Source organism: Loxodonta africana, chromosome 1 (assembly GCF_030014295.1).
Source record: "Loxodonta africana isolate mLoxAfr1 chromosome 1, mLoxAfr1.hap2, whole genome shotgun sequence".
Lineage (NCBI taxonomy): Eukaryota > Metazoa > Chordata > Mammalia > Proboscidea > Elephantidae > Loxodonta > Loxodonta africana.
This window is the reverse complement of record NC_087342.1, coordinates 214,425,018-214,444,853: the sequence shown is the minus strand read 5'-3', so window position 1 is coordinate 214,444,853 and position 19,836 is coordinate 214,425,018.

Below are 19,836 nucleotides of genomic sequence, written 5' to 3'. Positions count from 1 at the left end.
TTAGGATGCCAAGACTTCCTCTCACATACTTTGACTATGTTATCAGGAGGGATCTGTCCCTGGAGAAGGACAACATGCTTGGTAAAGTAGAGGATCATTGAAAAATAGAAAGATCCTCAACAAGATGGATTGACACAGTGGCTGCAACAATGGGCTCAAGCATAACAATGATTGTGAGGATAGCACAGGACTGGGCAGTGTTTCGTTCTGTTGTACATAGGGCTGCTATGAGTCAACCGACTCGACAGGACAGCACCTGACAAAAACAGCAACTGAGTTGGGGGTTGAAAGTTACAAATACATATGCCACTGTATGAGCTTTCTGTTACACTGGACCTTCTGCACGACTAAAGGAAAACTTACATTAAGAGCTTGGTTGCCAACCAAAAGATCAGCAGTTCAAATCCATCAGCCGCTCCTTGGAAACTCTATGGGGGCAGCTCTACTGTGTCTTGTAGGACTGTTATGAGTGGAAATCCACTTGACACCAGTGGGTTCAGTTTTATTACAAGGCTAGAAGGCAATATGAGCCATTTCTACCACCATCAGCTTTTACCTGGATGCCAAAAAAAAAAAAAAAAACCTATCACCGTCGAGTTGATTCCAACTCATAGCAACCCTATAGACAGAGTAGAACTGCCCCATAGGGTTTCCAAGGAGTGACTGGTAGATTTGAACTGCTGGCCTTTTGGTTAGCAGCTGTAGCTTTAACCAATACACTACCAGAGATAGTATAGGTCATGTCAGGGTAGGAAATGGTGAATATTGAAGTGCACAAGAAGTGGTAGCAGAGAAACAAGCCCCCTAACACTACCATGCCGCACACACTCTCTCTCTTTTAGGGAGTGGGGACCCTATGGCCATAAGTTTGTGCTAGGAAGGGTAGGCTGCTCATCACAAGGATATCTGGGACAGCTTATCCAGGCACACTTTCCTTTAGCAATTTTCCTATGCTCAACTCTATTACCATAATGGATGGATTTCTGTCATCTATTCCTTGGGAATATTTTGTAATATTGGTGTTTATAATGTTAGAATTTTTTTTTTTTTTGTTACGGAACTAAGAAGAGTGACAATTTATCGTCAGTGAATTTGAAGGGTAAAATATTTACTTGCTCTGGGCTCTTAGCTCAGTTCTGTCTCACGAATACTCTGTTCCAATTACCTGACTCTGGAACCAATTGTGTGTAAATAAAATTTTGACGTAGAGTTTACACCACTGCAGATAAATTATCCTGTTTAAATCATAAGAACCATTTTGTGTTTCTGTTTCTTCAAAACAGTGTCATATTGCTTTTTACTGTTTTGCAGTGACAAGCAGGCTGATGAATTTTAAACCAAAAATAAGGATAACCTTTGAAATAACATGGCCTTTTGTCTTCTTTAAATCTAGCAGATGATCTATCTAAGAAATTGAGCAGAGAGGAAGAGTCTTCGTGTCTGTGGCTCACAACACATGCACTGTCATCATTTCTTGGGGCCATGGCTTCTTGCTGTGAAATTCTATGCTGAAGATTTGTATGTTATCACTGAAGAATTTTCACGTGCAGCAGCAGGAGAGAGAGAACTAAAACTAACATTTGGGGGGGAGGCCAAAACAGATGTTGCTGTTGTTAGGTGCCATTGAGTCGGTTCTGACTTGTTGTGACCCTATGTACATCAAAACGAAACAGTGCCTGGTCCTGAGCCATCCTCACAACTGTTATTAAAAAAAAAAGATATCGGTGCCTCTATTCCTCAATATGGTTTACACAGGAAAAAATTCCCAACATAATTTTACAGAGTGTATTATTCAACTCAGGAGTCCCTGGGTGGCACAAATGGTTAGGCACTCAGCCACTAACAGGAAGATTGGTGGCTCAAATCCACCCAGAGGTACCTTGGAAGAAAGGCCTGGTGATTACTTCCTAAAGCACTTCAGTGACTAAATTGAAAACCCTATGGAGTCCAGCTCCATTCTGAAACACATGGGGTCATCATGAGTCAGAATCAACTCAAAGGAAATTGGTTTGGTATTATTCAACTCACCACACAGGGGTTTGGATGAGAGAGATCCTGTCCACTTAGGTGACTTAGGGAAAGCTTCCTGAAGGGCATGGCATTTAAGTTGATCTTTGAAGGATGAATAGTAGTGTGGAGAAAATCATATTTTTTAAGTGGCAGCATTTTCCTCTAGGGTGCACTGTATTTCATTTGATGGATATTCTCATGATTCTTTTTGGGGTGGGGAGCTGAGACCACCAAAGTTCAAGCCTATGTGCCAGGCTTTTGATTTACTGAGTAGAGCAAACAATGTGAGGGTAAAAACTGGATTTGGCTCTTACAAAAATAAAGAGATTTTTAAAGGCAGCAGAAGGCAACAGAAGGAAGATAGATGATGTGTCTTCAGGGAGAGACTTTTAGGGGAGAAAGAAAAAGAATCAATAGGGAACTCACACCGAGTTTCTGATGGGTGTTGCTGCCATGAAAATCCTCTCTCATATTTCCATGACATCGTCAGTAAAATATTCATTTATTATTAATGTGTTCTGGAATTAGACCTACAGTTGTCCTCCTCAAGGGTGTTATGAGTTAAACAGAGAAGCTTTTCCCAGGGACCTGACCACTCCCTCATTCCTGATAGAACTGGGAAGGGCAGAAATGAGAAGGAGGTCGTTTGTGCAAAGTCATCTAGGCAGGAATGAGCAAATGGTCTCAGGTGACAGTGAAAGGTGATGCTTTACTTATCCTAATTGATTATATATATATATGTAAATATATATATTTAAAAGGCATTAGAGAGCAGATAATTGTGGCTACATTTTTTCACAAGTGACTAAAAGTGCACATAGACTGTGTTCTTGATTGAAAGCTCATTAACATGGACATAAGACAGAGGGTGAAGTTGGTGTGCTTTTGTGAACATTGAGGAGTCTTGCCAAAGAATCATGAGGATAGGTGGCCATCCCAACTCCACACAGAGACAGAAATAAAGAGCATGGGGGAGTGTGAAAGGGGTGGTAAGAGAAATGGCTGGAAAAATAACTGGAATGTTCTTTAGAAGTGAGGATGGGGAGACTTTAACTTGCTTGCTTTGGACACATCATCAGGAAAGGTCAATCGTTAGAGAAGGGCATTACGTTTAGTAAGTAGAGGGCCAATAAAAATGAAGGAAACCTTCAATGAAATGGGTTGACATAATAGCTGCAACAGTGGACTCAAACACACAATCATGAAGACGACGCAGGACCAGGAAATATTTTATTCCGTTATAGATAAGGTCGTCATGAGTCAGAGCTGACTCTATAGTGACTAAAAACACCCCCTGCTCACTAAATGTTTCAACAAACGAGTTGAAACGGGACGTGCGAACTCATTTAGGCCAAGAAATTTGGAAGACAGCTACTTGGCAAACTGATTGGAAGAGATCCATTTTTTTGCCCATTCTAAATAAAAGTGATCCAGTGGAATGTGGAAACTATTGAACAATATCATCAATATCACATGCAAATAAAATTTTGCTGAAGATAATTAAAAAATGCTTGCAGCAGCACATCTACAGGGAGCTGCCAGAAATTCAAGCTGGATTCAGAAGAGGATGTGGAATGAGGGATATCATTGCTAATGCCAGATGGATGTTGGCTAAAAGCAGAGAATACCAGAAAGGTGTTTATTTGTGTTTTATTGACTGTGCAAAGGCATTCAACTATGTGTATCATAACAAATTATGGATAACATTGTGAAGAATGGCAATTTCAGAACACTTAATTGTGCTCATGCAGAACTTGTACATAGACCAAGAGGCAGTTGTTCAAACAGAGTAAGAGGATACTGCTTGGTTTAAAATCAGGAAGGCGTGTGTCAGGGCTGTATCCTTTCATCATACTTACTCAATCTGTATGTCAAGCAAATAATCCAAGAAGCTGCACTGTAAGAACAATGTGGCATAAGGATTGGTGGAAGACTTATTAACAACCTAGGATATGCAAGTGACACAACCTTGCTTGCTAAAAGTGAAGAGGACTTGAAGTACTTACTGATGAAGATCAGACTATAGCCTTCAGTATGGATTACAGCTCAACAAAAAGAAAACAAAAATCCTTACAGCTGGACCAATAAGCATCATCATGATAAATGGAGAAAAAAATGGAAGTTGTCAAAGATTTCATTTTACTTGGATCCACAATCAACACCCATGGAAGCAGCAGTCAAGAAATCGAAGGGCATATTGCATTGGTCAAATCTGCTGCAAAAGACTTCTTTAAAATTTTAAAAAGCAAAGATGTCACCTTGAGGACTAAGGTCTACCTGACCCAGGCCACCGTGTTTTCAATCACCTCATATGCATGTGAAAGCTGAACAATGAATAAGGAAGACCGAAGAATCGATGCCTTTGAATTACGGTGTTGTCGAAGAATATTGAATATTCCATGGACCGCTAGAATAACAAATTAGTCTGTCTTAGTTTTTTTGTTTAGAAGAAGTACAGCCAGAGTGCACCTTGGAAGCTAGGATAGCGAGACTTTGTCTCACATACTTTGGGCATGTTATCAGGAGGGACCAGTCCCTGGAGAAGGCCATCACATTTGGTAAAGTAGAGGGTCAGCGAAAAAGAGGAAGACCCTCAATGAGATACATTGACACAGTGGCTGCAACAATGGGCTCAAACACAGGCAATGATTGTGGGGGTGGCTGCAGGAGCAGGTAGTGTTTTGTTCTCTTTTACTTAGGGTCACTACGAGTCAAAACCAAGTTGACAGCACCTTACAACAACAATCCACTAGATTGTTGCTGTGTGCTGTCCAATTGATTCTGACTCATAGCGACCCTATAGGACAGAGTAGAATTTCCCCATAGGGTTTCCTTGGCTGTAACCTTTAGGGGAGCAGATCACCTGGTCTTTTCTCCGGGAGCTGCTGGTGGATTTAACTGCCAACCTTCTGGTTAAGCTGAGGGCTTAACCACTGTGCTGCTGGGGATCCTTCCCACTAAGTTGTTATTTGTTGTTATTAGGTGCTAAGCAAAGGGTCAGCAGTTCGAATCCACTAGGCACTCCTTGGAAACTCTACGGGGCAGTTCTATTCTGCCTTATAGGGTCGCTATGAGTTGGAAGCGACTTGATGGCACTGGGTTTTTTCTGGGTAGGTGCCATTGAGTAGGTTTTGACTCATAGTGGCCCTGTATACAATAGAAGGAAGCATTGCCTGGTCTTGCACCGTCCTCACAGTCCTTCCTATGTTTGAGCCCACTGTTGTAGTCACTGTGTCAATCCATCCTCTTTTTCACTGACCCTCTACCTAATCAAGCATGATGTCCTTCTCCAGGGACTGGCCACTCCTGATAACATGTCTAAAGTATGTGAGACAAAGTCTCAACATCCTGTAGCTTGGGGGAGTATGTTCCCTCACCTGCTTGGTGATAGGCTTGGGCACGTGGCTTGCTTTGGCCAATAGTATTTTAGCGGATGTGATGTGAGCAAAGACTTAGATGTGCTTGCATATTTTGGCTTGGCCTCTTGCCTGTGTGCCGGTCATGAGAAGAGTGTGCCCACATAACCACTGGTCCCAGGAGGAGATACAGAATAGACTTGAACTGGTCTGCAGCCTCATCCTTGAGGAAAACACAGAGTTGTTTCTATAAACCACTGAGATTTCATTGCCATTCTTGGTAATTAATACAGGAAGGTATGAGAATGAAGGCAAGGATACAGATTAATGATTTAGGTAAGAGACAATGGTGGCTTGGACTAAGATAATGGTGAGGTGATAGAAAGAATCAAATAGATAACAAGCATATTTAGGCTTTATCAGTTGCCCTTGACTTGACTCTGATTCATGGTGACTCCAGATGTGTCAGGGTGCTCCTTAGGATTTTCAGTGGCTGATATTTTTGGAAATAGGTTGCCAGGCCTTTCTTCTGAGGCAGCTATAGGCAGACTCAAACCTCCATCCTTTTGGTTAGCAGAGGACCACCCAGGGACTCCATTTTGGCTTTAGGACTGGTAATATGGATATATGATTGAATGTGGAGGTAACAAAAGGAAATGTGAAGGGTGGTATTTTAACCAAACAAAGGCATGATATTTCTCAGCCTTATGATACTAAAGACGACTAAATATGCCCAAAGCTTTTATGTGATGTATGCCATTTTATCTGTGACTATGGAGATCATTATTTTGGTAAAAAAGTAAATATTCAAGAACCTTCCCCCTGGGAGCCTATGGAGGAGTCCAGGCTGCTGGACATTTAATACTCCTCTCCAAGGAAGCAATAACAGTCCAAGCTTCAGAGGACCTGTTACCACCGTGCGGTCAGTGCGATGCCCTTCTTTTTGACATGATTGATCATCCAATGTCCTATAAAGGCTTTGAGGTTGCCACAGGCATGTCAGCTCTATCGTTAAGAAACATTAAACCCATCACTTTTACAAGGCAGCAAAAAACTCCTGATTTATTATATTTTAGCACAGGGTGCTTGTCAGGCTTTCTGCCTAAGGCATACTTTGTGCCTGAACTTGGTTCCACAATTTTATAGCCTGTCCTTTCCCCATCTAATTTTTTAATTATTTCTGAGTAATTCTAATGGGATATGGCTGTTCATTACTTTTTTTTCCAAGGAAGCAATAAGCTATTTTCTGTCCAATGTTAGTGAGCTACAAGCAGCATGGTTTTCATTAACATAGTAAGAAAATAAATGTTGGCAGCCCAGTAGTTGAGAAAATGGGGTTGTGAACTCAGGACACACCGAGTCTGACTCATTCTTTCACTGACATTTTTCTCTCCCAGCAACCAGTGGGGTTTAATTATCTGTAGGTGGTAGGCTTAAGGTCCCTGGGTGGTGCAAGCTTGGCTACTAACCAAAAGGCTGGTGGTTCGAACCCGGTGTGGCCCTTTGGATGGTGGCTAGGGAATCTGAACCACTTGTGACTCATTCATCAGACAATTTAGCCTGTTCAGGTTGATTTTATAGGTTCTGCCTCCTGAATTTGACTTTGATAGACTTTACACCCATTGAAAGATTTGTCCATTTTCTCCTTTTCAACAGAGCTCAGCTACTACAGGACATACCAAAAACTTCACTTTTTGACACCAAAATTAGAAAGATTAATTGTAGTAGTAGTAGTTGTTGTTGTTAGGTGCCGTTCAATCAGTTCTGACTCCTGGTGACCTGATGCACAACAGAATGAAACACTGCCTAGTCCTGCACCATCCTCACAATTGTTGCTATGTTTGAGGCCATTGTTGCAGCCAATGTGTCAATCCATCTCGTTGAGGGTCTTCCTCTTTTTCGCTGACGCTCTCTTTTACCAAGTATGATGTCCTTCTCCAGGGACTGATCGCTCATGATAACACGTTCTAAGTATGTGAGATGAAGTCTTACCATTGTCGCTTCTAAGGAACATTCTGGCTGTACTTCTTTCAAGACAGATTTATTCGTTCTTTTGGCAGTCCATGGTATATTCAATATTCTTTGCCAACACCGTAATTCAAAGTTGTTAATTCTTCGGTCATCGTTATTCATTGTCCAGCTTTCACATGCATATGAGGTGATTGAAAACACCATGGCTTGAGTCAGGTACACCTTATTTTTCAAGGTGACATCTTTGCTTTTTAACATTGAAAGAAGTCTTTTGCAGCAGACTTGCCCAATGCAATGCATTTAGTTATAACTGTAACTAATTATTGTTGTTGTTATTGTTAGGTGCCGTCGAGTCGGTTCCAACTCATAGCGACCCTATGCACAACAGAACGAAACACTGCCCGGTCCTGTGCCATCCTCAAAATCGTTGTTATGCTTGAGCTCATTGTTGCAGCCACTGTGTCAATCCACCTCGTTGAGGGTCTTCCTCTTTTCCGCTGACCCTGTACTCTGCCAAGCATGATATCCTTCTCCAGGGACTGATCCCTCCTGACAACATGTCCGAAGTGTGTAAGATGCAGTCTCGCCATCCTTGCCTTTAAGGAGCATTCTGGCTGCATTTCTTCCAAGACAGACTTGTTCGTTTTTTTTGGCAGGCCATGGTATATTCAATATTCTTCGCTAACACCACAGTTCAAAGGCGTCAACTCTTCTTCGGTCTTCCTTATTCATTGTCCAGCTTTCACATGCATATGATGTGACTGAAAATACCATAGCTTGGGTCAGGCGCACCTTAGTTTTCAGGGTGACATCTTTGCTCTTCAACACTTTGAAGAGGTCCTTTGCAGCAGATTTGCCCATGCAATGCGTCTTTTGATTTCTTGATTGCTGCTTCCATGGCTGTTGATTGTGGATCCAAGTAAAATGAAATCCTTGACAACTTCAATCTTTTCTCTGTTTATCATGATGTTGCTCATTGGTCCAGTTGTGAGGATTTTTGTTTTCTTTATGTTGAGGTGCAGTCCATACTGAAGGCTGTGGTCTTTGATCTTCATTAGTAAGTGGTTCAAGTCCTCTTCACTTTCAGCAAGCAAGGTTGTGTCATCTGCATAATGCGGGCTGTTAATGAGTCTTCCTCCAATCCTGATGCCCTGTTCTTCTTCATATATTCCAGCTTCTCGTATTATTTTTTCAGCATACAGATTAAATAAGTATGGTGAAAGAATACAACCCTGACACACACTTGTCCTGACTTTAAACCAATCAGTATCCCCTTGTTCTGTCCAAAGAACTGCCTCTTGATCTATGTAAAGGTTCCTCATGAGCACAATTAAGTGTTCTGGAATTCCAATTCTTCGGAACGTTATCCATAGTTTGTTATGATCCACACAGTCGAATGCCTTTGCATAGTCAATAAAACACAGGTAAACATCCTTCTGGTATTCTCTGCTTTCAGCCAGGATCCATCTGACATCAGGAATGATATCCCTGGTTCCACGTTCTCTTCTGAAACCGGCCTGAATTTCTGGCAGTTCCCTGTCGATATACTGCTGCAGCCGTTTTTGAATGATCTTCAGCAAAACTTTGCTTGCATGTGATATTAATGATATTGTTCTATAATTTCCACACTCGGTTGGATCACCTTTCTTGGGAATAGGCCTAAATATGGATCTCTTCCAGTCAGTTGGCCAGGAAGCTGTCTTCCATATTTCTTGGCATAGACGAGTGAGCACCTCCAGTGCTGCATCCGTTTGTTGAAGCATCTCAATTGATATTCTATCAATTCCTGGAGCCTTGTTTTTCGCCAACGCCTTCAGAGTAGCTTGGACTTCTTCCTTCAGTACCATCGGTTCCTGATCATATGCCACCTCTTGAAATGGTTGAATATTGATTAATTCTTTTTGGTATAATACTCTGTGTATTCCTTTCATCTTCTTTTGATGCTTCCTGCGTCGTTTAATATTTTCCCTATGGAATCCTTCACTATTGTAACTCAAGGCTTGAATTTTTTCTTCAGTTCTTTCAGCATGAGAAACGCCGAGCACATTCTTCCCTTTTGGTTTTCCATCTCCAGCTCTTTGCACGTGTCATTATAATACTTTACTTTGTCTTCTCGAGCTGCCCTCTGTTCAGTTCTTTTACTTCATCAATTCTTCCTTTTGCTTTAGCTGCTCGATGCTCAAGAGCAAGTTCCAGAGTCTCCTCTGACATCCATCTTGGTCTTTTCTTTCTTTCCGGTGTTTTCAGTGACCTCTTGCTTTCTTCATGTATGATGTCCTTGATGTCATTCCACAACTCATCTGATCTTCAGTTACTAGTGTTCAATGCGTCAAATCTATTCTTCAGATGGTCTGTAAATTCAGGTGGGATATACTCAAGGTCATATTTTGGCTCTCATGGACTTGCTATGATATCCTTCAGTTTCAGCTTGAACTTGCATATGAGCAATTGATGGTCTGTTCCACAGTCGGCCCCTGGCCTTGTTCTGACTGATGATATTGAGCTTTTCCATCATCTCTTTCCACAGATGTAGTCAGTTTGATTTCTGTGTGTTCCATCTGGTGAGGTCCACGTGTATAGTTGCCGTTTGTGTTGGTGAAAGAAGGTATTTGCAATGAAGAAGTCATTGTTCTTGCAAAATTCTATCATTCGATCTCTGGCATTGTTTCTATCACCAAGGCCATGTTTTCCAACTACTGATCCTTCTTCTTTGTTTCCAACTTTTGCATTCCAATCGCAAGTAATTATCAATGCATCTTGATTGCGTGTTTGATCCATTTTCAGACTGCAGCAGCTGATAAAAATCTTCTATTTCTCCATCTTTGGCCCTAGTGGTTGGTGTGTAAATTTGAATAATAGTATTAACTGGTCTTCCTTGTAGCCATATGGATATTATCCTATCACTGACGGCATTGTACTTCAGGATACATCTTAAAACGTTCTTTTTGACAGTGAATGCACCAGCATTCATCTTCAAGTTGTCATTCCCAGCGTAGTAGACTATGTGATTGTCCGATTCAAAATGGCCAATACTAGTCCATTATTATTAGTGTTTAAATAAATATCTTCGAGTTGGTAAAGTTGAAAAATACAATATGCCATTTGCCTCCCTCTCCCTCTGCGTCCCGTACAGTGCCCCTTTAAGATTTTCACTGGAGTAGCTAAGAAGTAAGGAGCCCTGGTAGTGCAAGGGTTAAGTGCTTGGCTGCTAACCGCAAGGTCGGCTGACGTAACCCACCCAGAGGTTCTGCAGAAGAAAGACTTGTCCATCTAACCCCATTGAAAATTACAGCCTAGAAAACCCTATGCGGCAGTTCAACTCTGTCACATTGGGTTGCTACGTGTTGAAATCAAGTAACAACAACAGCTAACACATAACAAAATACACAGGTGTGATTCTCTGTCTTTTTCATTTCATAGTTCTTGAAAATCTAGGGGAAATATGGCTCAGTATGAAGAAAAGATAGAACAAACGTCCATGAAGGAAGTGATCTAGAAAAGCTACAGGCCATGTAATCAATACAATCAATATCTTAGTAGTCAGGAGTTACTTGGAATATGTTTTGTCAAGTGGAAAAAAAAAAAAAAAAAAGCCAGGCTTTTTTCAGAGAGAAAACAGGGAGCAATCTATTACAATGAGGAGAACTTTCTGAACATTAGGTCAGCAAGCATCTCAAAATTTAGGGAAAAAAAGACTTTTTCTTTTATAGAGGTGGAAGTAAACAAGGCTAGAAAAACTCAGGCGAAGGGAAGTAGAATAAAAGGGTGATAGCATCAGACAGTAAATCAGATGTTTACACTGAGGCCAGCCTATCCTCTTGGAGGGGCCCTTAAAGAGGAATAATATGTTGGCTCAGACTAAGGGTGGCCAAAAATTCAGGAACTTGGGGGAAGGAGAGACGCTTTACCAAAGCTTGGTTAACAACCAGTGGGGACAAGCAATTCAGTTACTCTTTTATGAGACAAGGAATGGAAATTTGGGGGCCTGTGTCTGGTCTAGTTAGACGTAAACAAGAGGCAACCCATCTGTGAGAACAGGCTCGTCTAAGTCATGTAGGGCAGGGCACTGTGAAAAGTCAGTTGTTTTAGGCATCGTGGTCAACTAAGTCCCAGAAAAAACTTCTCAGGGTAGCACATGCCACCTCTTTTAGCACTTGCTTGGGGTTGGGAACATGCAGAGTTCAGGGGCCTGTAGGAAGGAGAGGAGCTTGACTAAAGTTTGTTCAAGACAAAAAAGAGGGTAAGAAATAGACAACTTTGAACTTTTGCTGAGTTCTTACCATGCTTACTTCCCCCATGTCCTGAAGAAAGCCCCTTCTTCTGTATAAAACCAAATATGAAACAAATACTTCTTCCTTTCAGTTATGAAAGGTGTTGTTTGTGTAGAAAGGGCAGGAAATTTGAAACCAGTAAACCCTTTTTTTTTTTTCCTAGTTCTGCCTCCGCTAAAACTCATTGTATGGCCTTGGGGAAGTCATTTAATATTTCTGAGCTTCAGAGTTCTCAGAAAAATGTGAAGGTTTTCCTGGATGACCTCCATTAAGACCTTTTTAAACAAGAAGCTGTGTTCTTCATTCCATGGCTTGGCAGTTGGCACTAACCTGGATCTATTATTTTCATAATAATATCTTTGCTTGTGTAGACACCTCTCAGGACTCCGAGATCATTCTTTGAACTGATAATATTTTATCTTTACCATATTGATTACTATAAGTACTGTTCATTTTTCATGTCTGAGAAAAAACAGTATCCTTTGCCTACATTCTGTTTTTATCTATTCCAAGGCTATATTTCTCATCCTTTTAATCTCATAAATCTAATCTAGCAACGAAAATGTCTCCACCTTGCTAAAAAATGCAAACATAACCCATTGCCGTCGAGTCGATTCCAACTCATAGCGATGCTATAGGACAACAAAATATAAAGACAAATCAAGCAAACAATTAAACCAACAACAACAACAAAAGCAAAATATCAGAGGCTAAAACATCCAAAGGAAGATTTAACCGTCCAGAGAGATATAGTGAGGAGCCCTGATTTAAATTACCCACAAAATGACACCATACAAAGATGATCTAACTGGCTTTGTGAAAAGTGTTTTATTTCCTGGCCGTTTTGGCCTTTCAGTAATTTTTCTTTGCCTCAGCAGTTGACTGCTATTTCAATGTTTCTACTTACTTCTGTCATCACCCACCTGTCAGTTTTTCATACGGTAGTGGCCTGTGTGTTGTTGTGATGCTGGAAGCTATGCCACCAATATTTCAAATGCCAGCAGGGTCACCCATGGTGGACAGGTTTCAGTGGAACTTCCAGACTAAGACAGGAAGAAAGGCCTGGTGATCTACTTCTGAAAATTAGCCAATGAAAACCTTATGGATCACAACAGAATATTGTCCAATAGGCTGGAAATTGAGCCCCCTAGGTTGTAAGGCACTTTAAATACACAGTGACTGCAACAATGGACTAGAGCATACCAGTGATTGTGAAGATGGCATAGCCAAACCAAACCTGTTGCCGTTGAATCAATTCCGACTCAAAGTGACCCTAGAGGACAGGGTAGAACTGCCCCATAGTGTTTCCACGGAGAGGCTGGTGGGTTCAAACTGCTGACCTTTTGGTTATCAGCCGAGCTCTTAACCACTGCGCTGTCAAGGCTCCATGAAGACGACACAGAACCTGGAAATTGTGGACTCGACAGCAACTAACAAGAACTTACTGCTTTTACCTGAGTAAGGTTCTTAAACTGTCATTTAACTGAGCATCTTGAAGGACACTTCAGACAGAACTGGAGGTGGTTTTGCACAGACCCCAGTCCAAGAAATATGGCTGTTTATGGATCCCTGAAATCCACTTATCTGCCAGGAGGAGGCCAAGAGAGACTCTGAACCAGCAAGCCCTAACAGTGGCCTTGTAAAGAGGAAGAAGAGGTGAATCTGTCCAGTTGTAATGGCAAAGGGACTTCAGGAGCTTAGCTGGTGGAGAAGAAACATGGCCTTGAGATCTTTAATAGCTCTTTATAGTTGGAAAGTGGTCAGGACCTTTGGTATCTACATCCTTGCTTAGGTGTCGACTTTCACCTTCCGACACTGTTTTCCCCTCAGTTACTGGCTTTTATCTGTAGGCTGATGGTGTCTTCCGCTAACTGCACATTCGTCCCCGACTCCTTTGACAGAATTCTCTTTCATTTGAGAAGTCTTAACTATATAAATTCCACCTTCTCACATATAAGGCTGAGTTTTTAGAAGAAAAACAAAGATATTTAAAGTAGAATAGCCTGAAAAATGATGCACATTACTTAGAAATGTATAATATTTTGCCATATAATTTTCTATGACTTCCAAGGCATAGAAACCACTCAGAATTCTCTGTGAATTTTGGTGCATTTTTTCACACAAGAATCTCCTCAAATGTATCCCACTTGGAGAAATCCATGTTAATTTGTCTAGTACCGAGTAGCCTCTGGAGGACTCTCAGCATTTAGTAGCCATCATTACAGTTATCCTCTTAACTCTGCCTCATTCATTCACTGAAAGCGTCTACTCAGTCCCTACAATATGACAGACACTGTACCAGTGGTAAAGATGAAAATACTAAAGGTCCTGACTCACTCTGACCTCTTGATTTGGCATATATGGAGTCATTTATTCAGACTTAGGTAAAGCTTGTATAAAATATTTAATTTTTATTTTTTTATCTTTATTTTGAATAACACAGATTATAATGCAAAGCTGATTCCCACAATTCTTGGTTTCCAAATAAAAATAACTCAATGTGTTTTCATTTATATGACAGCTTACCATTCACGAGTGATTCCTCTAAAGGCCAATAACAATCATATATATTTCTGAATACAATTATAAATATTATTTGTTCTTCTCTATGCCATTTTCAAATATGCTTAATTTCTTGTTTATAAGACATGTGCTCACACCTTTAAAAATTAGAAAATAAAATAAGTGTGTATATATGTGTATGTGTGCATGTGTGTGCGTGCATGTGCATGTGCATGTGATATGTTAATGAGCGTTGCATCCTCATGTACAGTTAACATGGCCATCAGTGTTGTCAGTTATAGGCCACAATTTATATTTGGTTCGTATTGCTTATTTTTATTTTATAATGGGTAAGAAATAAGTACAGATTGTATGTAGTTGTAGTTACTCTAAAATTTTTCAATAATTTATATGAATTTTTTTTAAAAATTGTGCTTTAGATGAAGGTTTACAGAGCAAACTAGTTTCTCATTAAACAATACACATATTGTTTTGTGACATTGACTGCCAACTCTGTGACATGTCAACACTTTGCTCTTCTTGACCTTGGGTTCCCCATTTCCATTCATCCAGTTTTCTTCTTTCCTTCTGCCTTCTTATCCTTGCCCCTGGGCTGATGTGGCCATTTAGTCTCATATAAGTGGTTCAGCTACATATATTATTGTTTGTTTTATGGGCCTATCTAATCTTTGGCTGAAGGGTGAACCTCAGGAGTGACTTCAGTATGGAGTTAAAAGGATGTCCAGGGGCCATACTCTGGGGGTTTCCCAGTCTCTGTCAGACAAGTAAGCCTGATCTCTTTTTGTGAGTTAGAATTTTGTTCTACATTTTTCTCCAGCTCTGTCTGGGACCCTGTATCGTGACCCCTGTAAGAGCAGTCGATGATGGTAGCCAGTTATGATATATCTGTGCTGGACTCAGTCTGGTGGAGGCTGTGGTAGTTGTCCATTGTTATTCTAAATTTTAATGCATTCTTTTAAATGAAAATTGAAGATAATTTCTATCATATACATGTGCATTCTAAGTTATCCAAACTTTTAAGTTATTCTAGGACTAAAGATTCACCATACACGTATATTTTAACCTTAAATTTTACATTTTTTGAAGCTTTGGAGGGTGAATAAAGGGAATTTCTAACAAACACCTATATGTTAAGAGATCTTATCAAAGGATGAATGTTTTTCATGGCTCTTCTCTTCCTCCCATGTATGAAGCTTGTTTTGTTTTTAACTTCTTTTGTTTTTGTAGATTTTGTGTTTACTGAAACTATGTTTCTTTGTGTTTACCTTGAAATTTATCTTTATCTTTCTAAGTTTGAAACAGTCTTTTATTACTTGGTATCACCTTGCCTTCTTCTCCATTTGAAATTTCTATACCTACACTATTTATTCCCTCTTTTATTGTTCTGATGTTGTTGTCATTTACAGATTAAACTCTTTGGTTCCCTGTTGTAAATATTTTAGTTTTGATTAATCCTTGAGAGTTCATTACGTAGGTTGATATCTGGCTGATGCAGTCTTGCATCTTAGATTCAGGCTGTCATCTGATGTTGTTTGTTCTCAAACTAAGGGATTCCCTTTAATAATTCTTGTAAGTTTGGTTTGGTTTTTACATATTCCATTAATTTCTGTTTATCTGGAAATGTCCTAATCTCATTATCATATTTGAATGAGAGTTTTGCAGAATGTATTATTCTTGGTCAGCTATGTTTTTCTTTCAAGATTTTGTATATGTCATTTCATTCCCTTCTTGTCTGCATGGTTTTTGCTGAGTAATCAGAGCTTAGTCTTGTTTTCCCTCTGTATGTGACTTTTCATTTTTCTCAAGCTGCTTTCAGGATTCTTCATTTGTCTTTGGTTTTAGTGAGTGCAATTATGATATGCTTTGGTGATTTTCTTTTAGGATCTATCCTATATGGGCTTCGCTAAGCTTCTTGGATGGTCAGCTTTTCATCTTTCATGATATTAGGGAAGTCAGCAGTTATTCAATGATCCCGTCTGTGTTTTCCATTTTCTCTCCCTGTCTGGAACTCTGATCACATGCAAATTTTTGCTTTTGATTGTATCCCACATCACTCGAAGGGTTTCTTCGTTCTCTTCTCTTATTTTTCCTCAAATAAAGTGGTATCCAAGTATTTGTCTTTGATTTCGCTGATTCTGTCTTCCATTCTTTCAAACCTGTTCCTTAGACCTTCTATGACACTATCCATTTCTGAAGTCTTGTTTATCTTTTGGATTTCTAATTGTCATTTTTGTATGATTTCTAGTTGTGAATTTATTTTGATGTTTTGTTCCTGTATTATTTTCCTGAATTCTTCCATTGTTTTGTCTGTCTTTTCCATGATTTTGTCTAGTTTTTCCTCATTTTTGTCACTTTTTGCTTCAACTCTTGGATAGCTCTGAATATTCGAGATTTGAATTCCCTATTATCAGGTAGTCCCAGTGTCTTTTCTTCTATTGGAAAGTCATCTGGTGTTTTATTTTGGATGCCTACTGGAACCATCCTGTTCTATTTTTTTTAAATATCTTTTGATATTATCTGCTGTCTTCAGGACGTACAGTAGTTATTCTCTTGTTTATTGAGTCTGTATTTGTTTTGTCCTGCTTTTTGGTTTCATTTGGTTATGTTTGAGCTGGCAGGCTGTGCGTTCTTTGTTGTTTGCTTGTCTGTGGGCACGATATTTTTCACCTCCTTTTTCAATGGGTAGGACCAGTCACTCAGCTATGGTGCAGTAGGGCAGGTCCAGCTGAAGGGGAGGGGCTGGGGTGGTTCATTTGTGGCACGTACTGGGGCCAACAGGGTGGGTTGGGGGTCAGTGCAGGGCAGGTTCTATTAGGCCATGTCTGTGCTCCTTGGGGGTGTGATGTTCAATGCACAGTGCAGATAGGCAAGAGGGAGAGGATAGGTTGTGATGTGTGGAGCTAAGCTGGGTATGGGAAAGAAGAGAAAGAGGAGAGATAAATAGGAGCAAAAAAAAAAAAATGCTGAGATAGCCTACTGTTGGAGTGGAGAGATGAGAAACTGAGAAATGAAGAAAAACAAAAAGGAAAAGAGATAAATAAATAGAAAGAGAAAGAAAGAAAGGAAAGAGAGAAAGGCCCCCAGGGATCCTACCAGTAACTAGGGAAGTGGCTCCCAGGTCCCAGGGCACAACCTGTCTAGAAGGGACGGAGAAGGCACACAATGCCAGGTATTCAGGAGACAGGAAAAGAAGGAAAGTAGAGTGAGACAAGAAACCAAGAAAAGAAGAAAAACAAAAATGAAAAAAGAAAAAGAAAACAAACAAACCAAAAAAAAAAAAAAAAAACCCAGAGATCTCACCAGTGTGGTGGTGTGGACTGGGGAAGCAATTATCCAGCTGAGTGGCACTTCACAGCCTGTCAAAAAGAAGCAAAGATGGCAAAAAGAGCCAGGTGTTTGAGAGTAAGGAAAGGGAGCAGGTGAGAGACAGGGCAGAAACCAAAAGAAGCTGAAAAAAGCAATACCGACAACAAAGAAACGGCACTGAAGGAGCTGGCTGGTGTGGGCAGGGTGAATCCAAGTGGCACAGAGCCAGCATCTCCCAGCTGAATGACCTTGGCACCCTGGGAAGCATCAGAGACTGAGCAGGGGGAAAAACAGGGGGTGGGAGAGCACGTATTGCTGGTTACCCGGTGCTATGTGCCTGCTGGGAGCTCCATGAAACTGCTTTCCCATATTCCCTGTCCACTGATATCCAACACGAGTCCAAGATGGTGGATCTGTGCTACATTAGCTGATAAGGGACCTCTGCTCCGTATCTCTCCTTGCTCTCTCTTCTCTGTCAGTTTCTTATTCCATTTGGTGCTTGGTTGAGTTTTTTATCTCTTCATTTGATGCTTAGGGTTCCAAGATTGATGTTTGGCTCTGTTTTACTTAGTGTTTGGGTCTTTGCTGTCGAGGGGCATTGTGGTGCTTCTCTCTATAGTGTCATGTTGGCTCAGCCTCCCATGTCAGTAACTTCTGATACATCTCTTCCCTGTATTCCTGTCTGGATTTTTAACTCTGGGTTCAACTTGCTGTCTTGATTATTCCCCTTATAAACTTGGACAAAGAATATAGCCCCTTCATGAGTTTTTACAAAAGTTCCAACCATACCAGGAATTTTGTGAGGTCAGACTTGAAGTTGCTGGGAGCCAGGCTGCAAGGGCGGCCCCTCTGCACCCACTGCCCCCAGCATAAATATCAAAAAATCCCTGAAAAGTCAGGAGGAGCCAGGCTGCAAGGGCGGCCCCTCTACACCCACTGCCCCCAGCATAAACATCGAAGAATTCCTGAAAAGTCAGGAATATGTCATCTGTGTTATGTTTCTGTTTCATTTTCAGCCTGTGTATAGCAGAATGTATAAGCATAAAATTCCATTATAGATTTAGGGACCTTTGGAGGGGGGCGTCCTACTCATAATCCCCTGGTGAAATCCCGGGTAGGGACAGCCCGTGTATTACTTGGGGATCAACATGAAGTTGTCTTAGGGGGAAAGCGAATAGCTCGACTATGAAAAACAAAAACAGGATGGTGGAATCCTGGTATTTACCGAGGCCCTTTTGTGATTAAACCACCCCCCACACATGATCCCATAAAAGTGGAAAAACAAAAGGCAGTGAGTTCTCTCAGCCGATTTCTCAGCCAATTACAGGTCGACCTTCTCGTCTACCCCGCTCACTGCTGCGCTTGACTGGTCTTTGGGTATAGAGATTGGGCTAATTGTCCTTGGCATAATCGTGGACAATATGATGTAACCCAAAGTGGCTGGACTTCAAGAACTTGGCCACCCTGGACAAGATGGACAAAGCCTATGTGGCAATGGTTTTACAAAAAGATTAATTGTTATAAAAACTGTGGAAGGTATTACAAGATTAAGCATAAGTGTAAAGCAGTGTGAAGTCAATTGTTACTTTGTGTAAAAATAAATCAACAAAATGTTCTCTTCAATTAAACAAAAGCTCATTGTACTTGTGTGTGTATGCGGAACTGTACTATGTGTCACTTGGAAAATTATGTCTCTGGGAAATAATATTTATGATTATATCTTGTACTGCCCCTTTGTTGATCATGCGATGTTATGCTTTTGTAAGCTTATGATATAAAAGACCATGTAAAAAATAAAGAGCAGGCTTTCTTTTTCTGCAGTATGAAAATATAAGACATACTACCTCTCATTCTTTTTCGCCAAACTCTACCCCTCCTCTGGTAACCCTGTTCTTTGCTGAGGCTGGCCCCCGGCATGAAGTGTTATAGAAAAGCTGCAAGGAGCTACAAACAACTGTGAGCCATCTCTCCTTTTCTGTCTTCTAGCTCCTTCCTCTCCGTTAGTGTAACCATCAGATTCCTCTCCCAGCCTTTTGCAGGGCAAATTCTTACATCTGGGCCCTCCAAGGCTTTAGCTTCTGCTACAATGAGGAGTTTCAAGTCATTTTTACAACATTGGTGGATCTTTGCCTTACTGTAAATTCTCCTGTCAGCTGCTAAGAAAATACAAATGTTCTCATCTTATTCCATAAAAACACCATACTGATGAAATGGCTGGGCAGAGAGCAAATATTTAAAAAAGGGAAAAAGCGATTTCAAATTAACCATAAAGTTGAAACCCAGGTGGGAAATGTGGCCTTGTTGCATTTTAGTAGCAGTTTTGGCAGCAGCATTGATAAGGAGACCGTGACGCTGCTCACTGAGGGAGGATGTGATCCGTGAGCTTGTCCAGAAGGAAT